The following is a 10,530-nucleotide window of genomic DNA, read 5'->3' as shown; positions in this document are numbered from 1 at the left end:
CTGACCAGTTTACTCGAATATACATGAGAAAATATCCTAAGTAAGTTTCAAATTACCAACCAAACAACCAAACTTCTAAACATCATTCGTTTCGTCTCTGATCATATTAAACTACATCTAAAAATTTCAATATTTCACATATCACGACATACAGAAACTCTCAGAACCTCGACCCGAACCGACTCGATTGTTCCACGACCCGAACCCGACCCGATATTCTCAGGGTTGCGCACACCTTTGGTATTCACTGTTTCGAATGTATTTCAATTACAAAATTCCCACCTCTGTTTATAAACTATTTATGGACACGTGATTCAGAGTTCTCGTACAACTCTGTTAAATAGAAACAATCTTTCTTTTTCCACGCTAGTCTTTCCAATCTATCGCTTGAACCTAGTCACTCGGCCACTCCTGATTCCTCGTGAAGCAGACACAAGTAGAATGACATAACCGCCTTCCTAGGTCCTAGATGCCTTCTCCTACACACAGTGTGCGATTACGAGAGCAAGAGTGCAGCGTTTGCCTCTGTGTGCGCATTATTTTCAACTTCACGCTCATTATAACGCGCGTTCCTGCCTCATGTACCTCTACCTCATACTCCTGTTTCTCCTCGAACGTATTTCTTCCTTCACCTCCTCGTGTTCATTTTCCTTACTTTTAAGTGCCACTTTATTTCATTGCATTATATTACTCGTGTCCGCGATCCCGATCTTACTTACGATAATCTTTCTCCGAACGTATCAGGAACACCACCAACGCGGTTAATATATCTCTTGGCTTCGGTGACCGCTTTTCCAAGAACCCATTAACTCCTGAATTAATTTTTGTGCAAGTTTTACTTCAACTCTGTACTTCTCGGTCGGTTCCGTTTCGATTGCACGAATAATTACAATTTTTGCAGTATTCGTTATTATCGTGGAAAATCCGAGCTGACATCAAACGATATTTATGAAACAATATTTCCATGGGTATCCGTAAAATCGTATTTCCCATTTACATTGAGGGTTTCGTACCGTGGAGCTCACGGGTACCCGGTTTATGGAGTTTTGACCCCCATTGGTGCAAAGATCACGTACTAAAAATATTCAAGTATCCGTCTACTGGCAACGGAGGTTTCACTCGGTATAATTAGACCTCTTATCGTCTTCGAATCGTCGAGAACAGGTACCGAGGATCATAGACTCCAGCTGTTGCGAGAAACTTTCCTCTTGAACGCATAATGTTACTAAGTTGCAAGTAGAGCGATAAATTATTTTACTCGTTGTAACGAGTATCGATCAGCGAATCAATTAAAATCAAAAGAGTGTAACTGGTAAACAGAAAACACATCCAGAACTTGACGACGTCTATATAAATGAAAACTAAAAGTGTCACACTTCTGGAACCATGTGCAGTCAAAGATTAATGGGTTAGGTCTGGGTTAGGTCATTTGTATTCAAAGATGAACGAGTTCCAAGAACCCAGAAGCTTTTCAAATTTCACCCAACGCCCTCAAACCTCGCCAAACAAAATAATGCAACCGATTAATAAAAAAACACATCCAGAACCTAATGACGTCTACATAAACGAAAACTAAAAGTGTCACACTTCTGCAACCATGTGCATTCAAAGATGAATGAGTTCCAAGAACCCAGAAACTTTTCAAATTTCACCCAATACTCTCAAACCTCGCCAAGCACGTGCAAATCAATTAAAATCAAAAGAATGCAACCGGTTAATAAAAAACCACAAAGATCAGTGAGCTCCAAAAACCCAGAAGCATTTCAAATTTCACCCAACGCTCTCAAATCTCGCCAAACACGTGCAAATAGTACCTTCGTTTTCCAAGAGTCACATTTATTTAATCTCCTAACGATATCCACGTAAACGAACACTAAAAGTGTCACACTTCTGCAACTATGTGCATTCAAAGATTAATGAGCTCCAAGGACTCAGAAACTTTTCAAATTTCACCCCACGCTCTTAAATCTCGCCAAACACGTGCAAATAGTACCTTCGTCTTCCAAGTGTCACATTTATTTAATCTCCTAACGACATCCACGTAAACGAAAACTAAAAGTGTCACACTTTTGCAACCATGTCCATCAAAGAACCCAGAAGCATTTCAAATTTCACCCAACCTCCTCAAATCTCGCCAAACACGTTGCAAATCGTACCTTCGTCTTCCAAATGTCCCATTTATTTAATCTCCCGAAAGAAAACATTCGATACAAATTATATATTTTCTCTTTCTCTCTCTCTCGTTGCAGTCTCGATTGAGGGATCCAGCTGGATTCGCCAAGCCGCGAGCGGGTGAAACCTAGAAAACCTCGAGGAACCCCGAGATCCGGAAACAGATACGAGATACCGTGAAACGGCACTTGGAGCAATTCCGAAAATGGAAAAGCTCGGTATTTTCGGTGTTGGAAAACGCGCGGGTGCGTGCGACAACGGACCAAAGTAGGGGTGGTGGTGGAGGGGCGAGCGAGGGGGCCAGGGGAAAAGGAGCAGAGGGTCTGGCTCGAGGTCCCCCTGGATACGAACTTCCGGTGTTACGATAGCTATCGGCTCGCAGGGGTTCTTACCTGGCACGCTATGTCTGGTTTTCCGATAAGGGGGATCGGCGACTATGGCGCAAAATGTGCGCGTGCTCCGTCGCGTGTCCGCTCGCTCGGAACGTTTTTCGCAGATGACGCGCGCGCGTTGCGAGCGTTCACGCGCCTCCACGTCGCCTGGTTCACCATTTCGAGGAGCTGGCCGGATTTACTTATTTACGAATTTCGAGGGAACCGGGCGAGGGAAAACGCGAGCCGAAGGCACATTTTGCGAACGCGTAAGCCGAGCGAAGCGAATAATCTTATCGTTGGTAGGTAATCTATGGGATACTTGGGACTTTGGGTGGATAGCAGAGTTAAGTGGGGGGAACACGCGGAAAGAGAGAGAGAGCGAGTGGAGATTCGAAGATGTATCGTGGGTACCTATGATGGTTAGGACTTCATCTGTGTAGTGGACTTAACTGGGGAGAATTTGGTGAAAGAAAGGGGGAACATGTTGTACTAAGATTCGAAGGTGTATCGTGGGTAACTAGATAGTTAGGAGTTTGGATAGCAAATTTAGCTGAAGAGAACTTGTGGAGAGAGAAAGAGAGGAAGTTGTAAATACTAAGATTCGGAGGTGTATCATGGGTACCTATGATAGTTAGGACTTTGGATAGCAAATTTAGCTGAAGAGAACTTGTAGAGAGAGAAAGAGAGGAAGTTGTAAATACTAAGATTCGAAGGTGTATCATAGGTACCTATAATAGTTAGGACTCCATCTGTATAGTGGACTTAGCTGGAGAGAACTTGTTGAAAGAAAGAGAGGACAAGTTGTACTAAGATTCGAAGATATCTCATAGATACCTATGATAGTTAGGGCTTTGGATAGAAGACTTAACTGGAGACAACTAATGAATACAAAAGAGAGAACAAATTGTAAACACTAAGATTCGAAGATCTATCATCAGTATCTATGATAGTTAGGACTTCGTCTGGGATAACAGACTTAACTTGAGAGAACTTCAAGAAAGAAAAAGAGAGCAAGTTGTACTAAGATTCGAACATGTGTCATAGGTAGTGAATCAATCAAAGGTTCTTCGCGCAATTACCAACGACACTATAGTACATGTCCATCGAAAGTTTTCGTGAAGAGCTGAGACACTCCATTCGTCACGAATGTTATCCAAGAACGAAGCGTCGAACATTACAGTGAACTAATAGCTCACATCAACCCACTTGTGCAACCACTTCTCCAACAATAGGACAATAGAAGACTCGACAGACTCTGGTCAATTGACCTCACACGAGGTAAAAGAGGTCTCTTTATTGTAAGAGTCCTCGTCGTATCACTGTATCGACACTATCACGTCTTACGACAATTTAAGCTCGAAGAGTGTCAATTCTGATTGCTAATAGATACAATTTGTTTATACTAGAAGTTTTTTACAATGAAATTTTACACTGAAATTTCTTTTAACGTCAAATTCGTTTACGATAGAATTATTCTACTGTAAAATTTTTTCTAACGTAGAATTCGTTTACAACAGAATTGTTTTACTGTAAAATTTTTTCTAACGTACAATTCCTTTACAATAGAATTGTTTTACTCTAACATTTCTTTTAACGTAGAATTCCTTTACAATAGAATTGTTTTACTCTAAAATTTCTTTTAACGTACAATTTCTTTACAATAGAATTGTTTTACTCCAAAATTTCTTTTAATATACAATTCATTTACAATAGAATTGTTTTACTCTAAAATTTCTTTTACATTAAAATTTAAGCTAGAATTTTCTAACGCAAACATTTACTTCCATTAGATGTTTCCTTATGGGAATATTTCCATTAAAAATGATTCAACGCGCGATCAACATTTTCGAACGAATCTGAAACGCGATAAACTATAATAATTATCTACGATAATTTTTTCGCGTCACATTTTCACAACTTTTATGCTCCGGTAGCGAGCTCAAGTGTCGCAGACCCTCTCGATTTCTCCAACACGTTGCACTCCTAAATCTCCTGCACGTGCATTATACACTCGTGTCACGTGCGTACACAAGTTTTTCAAAGTTCAATATACTGCTCGTCACAGGACACATCGTTCCCGCGAGAAAATGCCGCCAGTTCGACGACGTTCGATTCTCGGTCCAACGATCGGTGGCGGCCTGTCGACAGGGCGAGTGCCGAGCGACGTTATCTCCGAGAAACTACGAACGATTTATCCCGAGCGTCGGGAACGTACGCGGGCGATCGTAACCTAATCGCGAGGCAATTAACCAGCAGTTTCCAATTAGGCCTGTAACGGACAATCCGAGCTTTTGCTCGACGCACGCCGATATTATTGGCGAGGAACGCTTGGCTCCGCTCCGCCCCGCCTGGAAACGCTGGGACGCGAATAACTCGCGAAGGGCACGAGCGGAACACCCTCGAGCGCTTCGCGAGAGATACCCGATTTCGCGATGGTTGAACAATCTGGACGCGACGATATCTCTCGTCGGTTATTTATTTATTTATTTGTTCGCCAAGTGTACGAGTTAGCCCGCTTAGGAGTTCTCGTTCGGTGAATATGATTCGAATACTGCTCGAACACTCGATTACTCGAGTACTGCTCGAACATTGAATTATTCGAGAACTGTTCGAATAATATTTGAATAATCGAGTGTACGTTTGAATCAATTTCTTAATATTCGTAGTATTCGAATAACGTGACGTATACTTGACTATGTGAGTACTATTCGAATATTTGAATAATCGAGTATGTATTCGATCAAATTTCTGAATATTTTTGGTATTCGAATGACGTGATGTAAACTAGGAATACTTGACTATTCGAGTACTGTTTGAATATTAGACTATTAATATATATTTGAATAATCGAGTGTGCGTTTGATTCAATTTCTGAATATTCATAGTATTCAAATAACGTAACGAATACTTGACTATTCGAGTACTATTCGAATATTAGACTATTCGAATATTTGGATAATCGAGTATGTATTCGATCAAATTTCTGAATATTTTTGGTATTCGAGTAACGTGATGTAAACTACGAATACTTGACTATTCGAGTACTGCTTGAATATTGGACTATTCGAGTACTGCTTGAATATTGGACTATTCGAGTACTATTCGAATATGCGACGATTCGAATAATTACGTTTGAATACTAGAATATTCAAATGTACACTCAAGTATCTGGATATTCCTGGTATTCGAATAACACGATGTGGTCTGTAAATCAAGTTCTTTAACACGTTTCCCCTGACCTCGCACCTTGATCAGAGCGTTTTCGAGTTTAGCAAATATCGCCCGATACGATTAAACTGAAAGTTTTTCTACAACAGTAAAATGTAGATTCATCGCGCAGATAATGATGCGCATTGTTCGAAAAAGAAGGTTGAATATTTATTGCACCGAGAATCGATAACAACTCGCGACCGTTCGGATACTATTCGAATTCGTAAGCGCGGACTGTGAACGTGTTACCATGGTCATTGTTAGGTACGCGTTACGTATGTGTGGCACAATGATCTCGTAAGACACGTATACCTGACAACGATGAGTTTCTATTTTATGTTCCGCGTAAATAAATGAAACACGAACCGTGACTGCTATTACGTGTAACATATTTCTCAGAATATTCAACTGAACTATTTAACACGTACATTTTAGCGTTACAAAGTTATAAATATAGTATACTTCGTTAAATGAAATTCCTATAAGGGGGGCAATCTAAGTGCATCGTTCTTTCTTAAATACGTTCCCACTCGCGGTACTATTTATATCTTAAGTTACGAATATCAATCCCTTTCCTAGATGCGAATCTCTCCCCGGACCTATTTTTCAAAGTTAAAAGAAAAAAGAAAGCAGAAAACTAAAACAAACAGAGCAACGAGGCGGGTACACCAGTTAGCGTGACGCGCGCGGCACAACGGGGCGCGTGGAAAGATAGATTCGGGAGGGGCGTCGTAGAGAGGGGGAGGGTGGGTACGGGGCAGCGCCTAAGCCGTGGCATATAAGGTGGACGAGGCGAAAAAAAAGAAGGGGTGGGGGGAGAAGAGAATTACGTAGGTTCGTAAGTCAGTCTCGCGGAAGGCAACGCGGATTTCCGAAGATATCTGAGAGGTACGATCCGGCCCGCCGCGGACTCGGCTTATCCGCGGCCGATCTGGTCGGACATTATAGGGCCCGACAACGCGCGCTCGCGGCGGGGTAGGGAGATCCCGGGGCTGCTCGGAGGTATGGTCGAGCAGAAAAAGATTTTATGAAAATTGCCAGCAGGCGAGCGAAGCCGCGCCGAGAGGTTCGGCGCTCGCGGTCGTGTTCGGCGCCCTTCGTGTCCCGTGGGCGTCGAGGCCACGCCCCCGCGGGTCTCGGCACGGAGCGCGACGCGCCGCCTCGGCCACGCCCCGCGGTCGCTTCTCTCCCATCCCTACCCGTTCCCTGGGTCTCGCTCGCTCACGTTCTCCCCACTCCTCGCGGCCCGAGCGAGGCAGCGATCGCCGAGAGCGCCTCTCCTATACCGAACCCGGCCGCGACTCGTCGCGTCTCCCTCTCTCTCGCGCCCTTCGGTTTCGGGTCGCGGTTCTCGCCGCGCTGCTCGCTCGCCACCCGCCTCCGCCTTTGCCTCCGCCTCCGCCTTCGCCTCCGCGCGACTCCATCGACCCTCTCCCCGCCCCGACGCCCCGACTGCCTCGCCAGAGGTGACTGTCCAGGGCAGTTTCGAAGCCGCAGTCAACGGTTGCACCGCGTTCAGGAAGTAGTCTCGCTCGGTTGTACTCTCCTCCCGCTGTGCGAACCCGGCGGGCCCATCGACAGTTTTTTTTCGCGGGGTTGTCGCGGTTAATTACGAATGTGCGCGAACCACCGCGCGTACCACGACCCGAACCACGACCCCGAAACCGCCGTGGCATCCAGGATCGACGCCCGGGTGGGATATTCCGTGTGGCCGATTACGCATAAGGGTGACACGGTGAAGTGACGCGTGGTAAAAAAAAAAATAGATAAATAATCAAAAAAAAAAATAAATAAATAAACGAGAGTGCGTAAATACACCGCAAGCGACCCCCAACGGGGAAGAAGAAATAATAGTGTGCGAGGCATGAAGACCGCCGTGGCGGTCCACGGCCGCTGAGTGCGCGAGTTCGTCGCACGTCCGATCGACCCGATGATCGAACTCGAGTGGAAGCAATTCGCGCGAGAAACGGTGACGCGATCGTTCGAACTCAGGAGGGTGGTACGCGAGTAACGAGGTACACTGCTCCCGCCGATTTTACGGAACGACTCGAAGCGTATTCGGAACCGGAGGAACCGAAGGGTCGTACGAGGGAACGGGTGCTTCTGCGACCGACGACCCGGAACAACACACCGTGACCACTTCGGACGTTGGGATGTCGAGCTTGGACGACTGATCACGAGTGAGTATGACGCGTGGAACACCAAACAACGATCCATCGAGTGATCCTCGTGCGAGAGAAACCCATCTACCTTGTGTGTCGCGATATTACGACCGATAGAAACGAACTCTGATCGACGAATACGTGTAATTTCATCCGGGGCTGGTATATTACTTAGATCTCCGCTCCATCTTTCTTTCGTCGTGGAGAAAATCGTGGTTACCTGAACAAGGTTCTTTAGAGTCGAATTACGAACAACGAATCCACGAGTGACGGTCTCGATGCGATAGAAATTCTATTTAGACACTGGTTTACGCGTTACGTGAAATCTGGCCCGATGAGCGAACTTTTTGAAAGAATTCTAAGCCGACGAGTCGATTTATGAATAACGACACCGGGAGTGACACTTCTCGTGGAACAGAAATTCTATTTAGACACTGGTTTACGCGTTACGTGAAATCTTGATCGATGAGGTAACTTTTTGCAAAATATTCTGATCCTTTCTGTTAATTTTACGCAGAAGATGTTTTAGCTAAATCTCTTCTGTAGTCTGTATTTGTTTCGGGGAGAAAATTACGATTATTGAGATTTCTAGTGCGATTGAAACTGTACTTAGGTCTCAGTTTATCGAATGACAATTGAGATAAGTTTTTTTGAAATATTGTGATCTCTTCAAGAAAGGTCATTCTATTGAAGGTCATTGTACCTAGACCTAGCTAGATCTTCACTCTTGTTTTCGCGAGATGATTATAGTTGGTGGTGATTATAGTTGTCGAAGAAATCTTCCGTCGAATCGAATGTTTAGTGATGTTCCCTATGCGACAGAAATACTACTTAGACCCTACCTCGCGTGTTACCAAGTCACAAACCGACTTTTAAAAAAAATTCTAATCGCTCCAAATAATTCCATCGAAGGTCGTTCAATCTACATTTTCATTCTTTACTTTTCCTTAGAGGAAATTATGATTGTTGAAGAATTTTTCCGTCGAATGATGTTCCCTATACGACAGAAACCCTACTTAGTCCCTACTTTGCACATTACCAAGTCACAACCGACTTTTCTCACAAAATTCTAATTGCTCCAAATAATTCTATCGAAGGTCGTTCAATCTACATTTTCATTCTTTACTTTTCCTTAGAGGAAATTATGATTGTTGGAGAATTTTTCCGTCGAATGATGTTCCTCATACAGAAACCCTACTTAGTCCCTACTCTACGCATTACCAAATCACAACCGACTTTTATAAAAGAATTCTAATCGCTCCAAATAATTCCATGAAAGGTTTTTCTACCTATGTTTCTATTCTTTATTTTCCCCACGAAGCAAATCACAATTGTCAAAGAAATCTTTCATGGAGTTGAAAGTCTAGTAATATTCCCCATGCGACAGAAACCCTACTTAGTCCCTACTCTACTCATTACCAAATCACAACCGACATTTCTCAAAAAATTCTAATCGCTCCAAATAATTCCATCAAAGGTCGTCCAATCTACATTTTCATTCTTTACATTTCCTTAGAGGAAATCACAATTATTGAAGAATTTTTCCACCAAATAATATTCCCAATACGACAGAAACCCTACTTAGTCCCAACTCTACTCATTACCAAGTCACAACCGACATTTCTCAAAAAACTTCTAATCGCTCCAAACAATCCCATCCAACGTCCTTCTATTTACATTCCCTCTCTCAATAATTCCCCACGGAAAAAATCAGGATTGTCAAAGAAATCTTCCGTCGAGTCAACCATCTAGTGATATTCCCCATGCGACAGAAACCCTACTCAGTCCCAACTCTACACATAACCAAGTCACAACCGACTTTTCTCACAAAATTCTAATCCCTCCAAATAACTCTATCGAAGATCGTTCTTCTCACGTTTCCACTCTTTATTCCCCCACAGAGGCAATCATAATTATTGAAAAATTTTTCCCCAATAAACCCCCCAATAAATATTTCCCCGAGTTTCTGTCGAATGATGTTCCCTATACAACAGAAACCCTACTCAGTCCCAACTCTACTCATCACCAAGTCACAACGGACATTTCTCAAAAAGCTTCTAATCGCTCCAAACAATTCCATCCAACGTCCTTCCACTAACATTCCCTCTCTCAATAATTCCCCGCGTAGGAAATCACAGTTTTCGAAGTAGAGTTCCGTCAAGTCGAGCATTTACGCGACAGTTTAAACGATAACCGATTACGCGCGAGTCATAGCGATTACGAGCCCGAACGACCTAACGTTCGTCGGTAGGATACGGGCTGTTATCTACGTGGCTCGGTTATCAGCGCGAATTAACGCCACGATAAGGTTAACAGCGATGGTGGCAGCCGCGGAAACGTCGTGCGAGTTCTTCCGCGATCCGTTTAACGAGCTTTCGATGTCGAATATCGCGCCGAATCGTTCGCTCCGGAATGGTATCTTCGTTTAAGAAGAAACGATAAACCGTTTCGCTGGCCCGACGCCTAGATAACTCGTGAGAACATCCATCCCCCACGTATGTCGGGCCGCGTTCGGTTGAACGATAGCTTCTGCCGCGCCACGGTTATCGCGATACATCGAAGCATGCCGGCACCGCCATTCTTTCTCTAGCGGTGCGTCGTTTTATCTGAAT

General features: G+C 43.8%; 1 protein-coding gene across 2 annotated transcripts in view; it reads left to right on the top strand.

Moving 5' to 3' along the window:
• The first annotated feature begins 7,258 nt into the window (after positions 1-7,258).
• The window catches only part of LOC143150031 (uncharacterized), an 87,064-nt gene continuing 83,792 nt past the window's right edge, over positions 7,259-10,530 (top strand). For both annotated transcript variants that reach the window (XM_076318031.1, XM_076318024.1), the window contains exon 1: positions 7,259-7,936. The gene's annotated coding sequence lies outside the window, so the exon portion shown is untranslated. The remainder of the gene's footprint in view (positions 7,937-10,530) is intronic.

Source organism: Ptiloglossa arizonensis, chromosome 1 (assembly GCF_051014685.1).
Source record: "Ptiloglossa arizonensis isolate GNS036 chromosome 1, iyPtiAriz1_principal, whole genome shotgun sequence".
Lineage (NCBI taxonomy): Eukaryota > Metazoa > Arthropoda > Insecta > Hymenoptera > Colletidae > Ptiloglossa > Ptiloglossa arizonensis.
The sequence above is the reverse complement of the archived record's forward strand: the minus strand, read 5'-3'. Positions and strand labels throughout refer to the sequence as shown.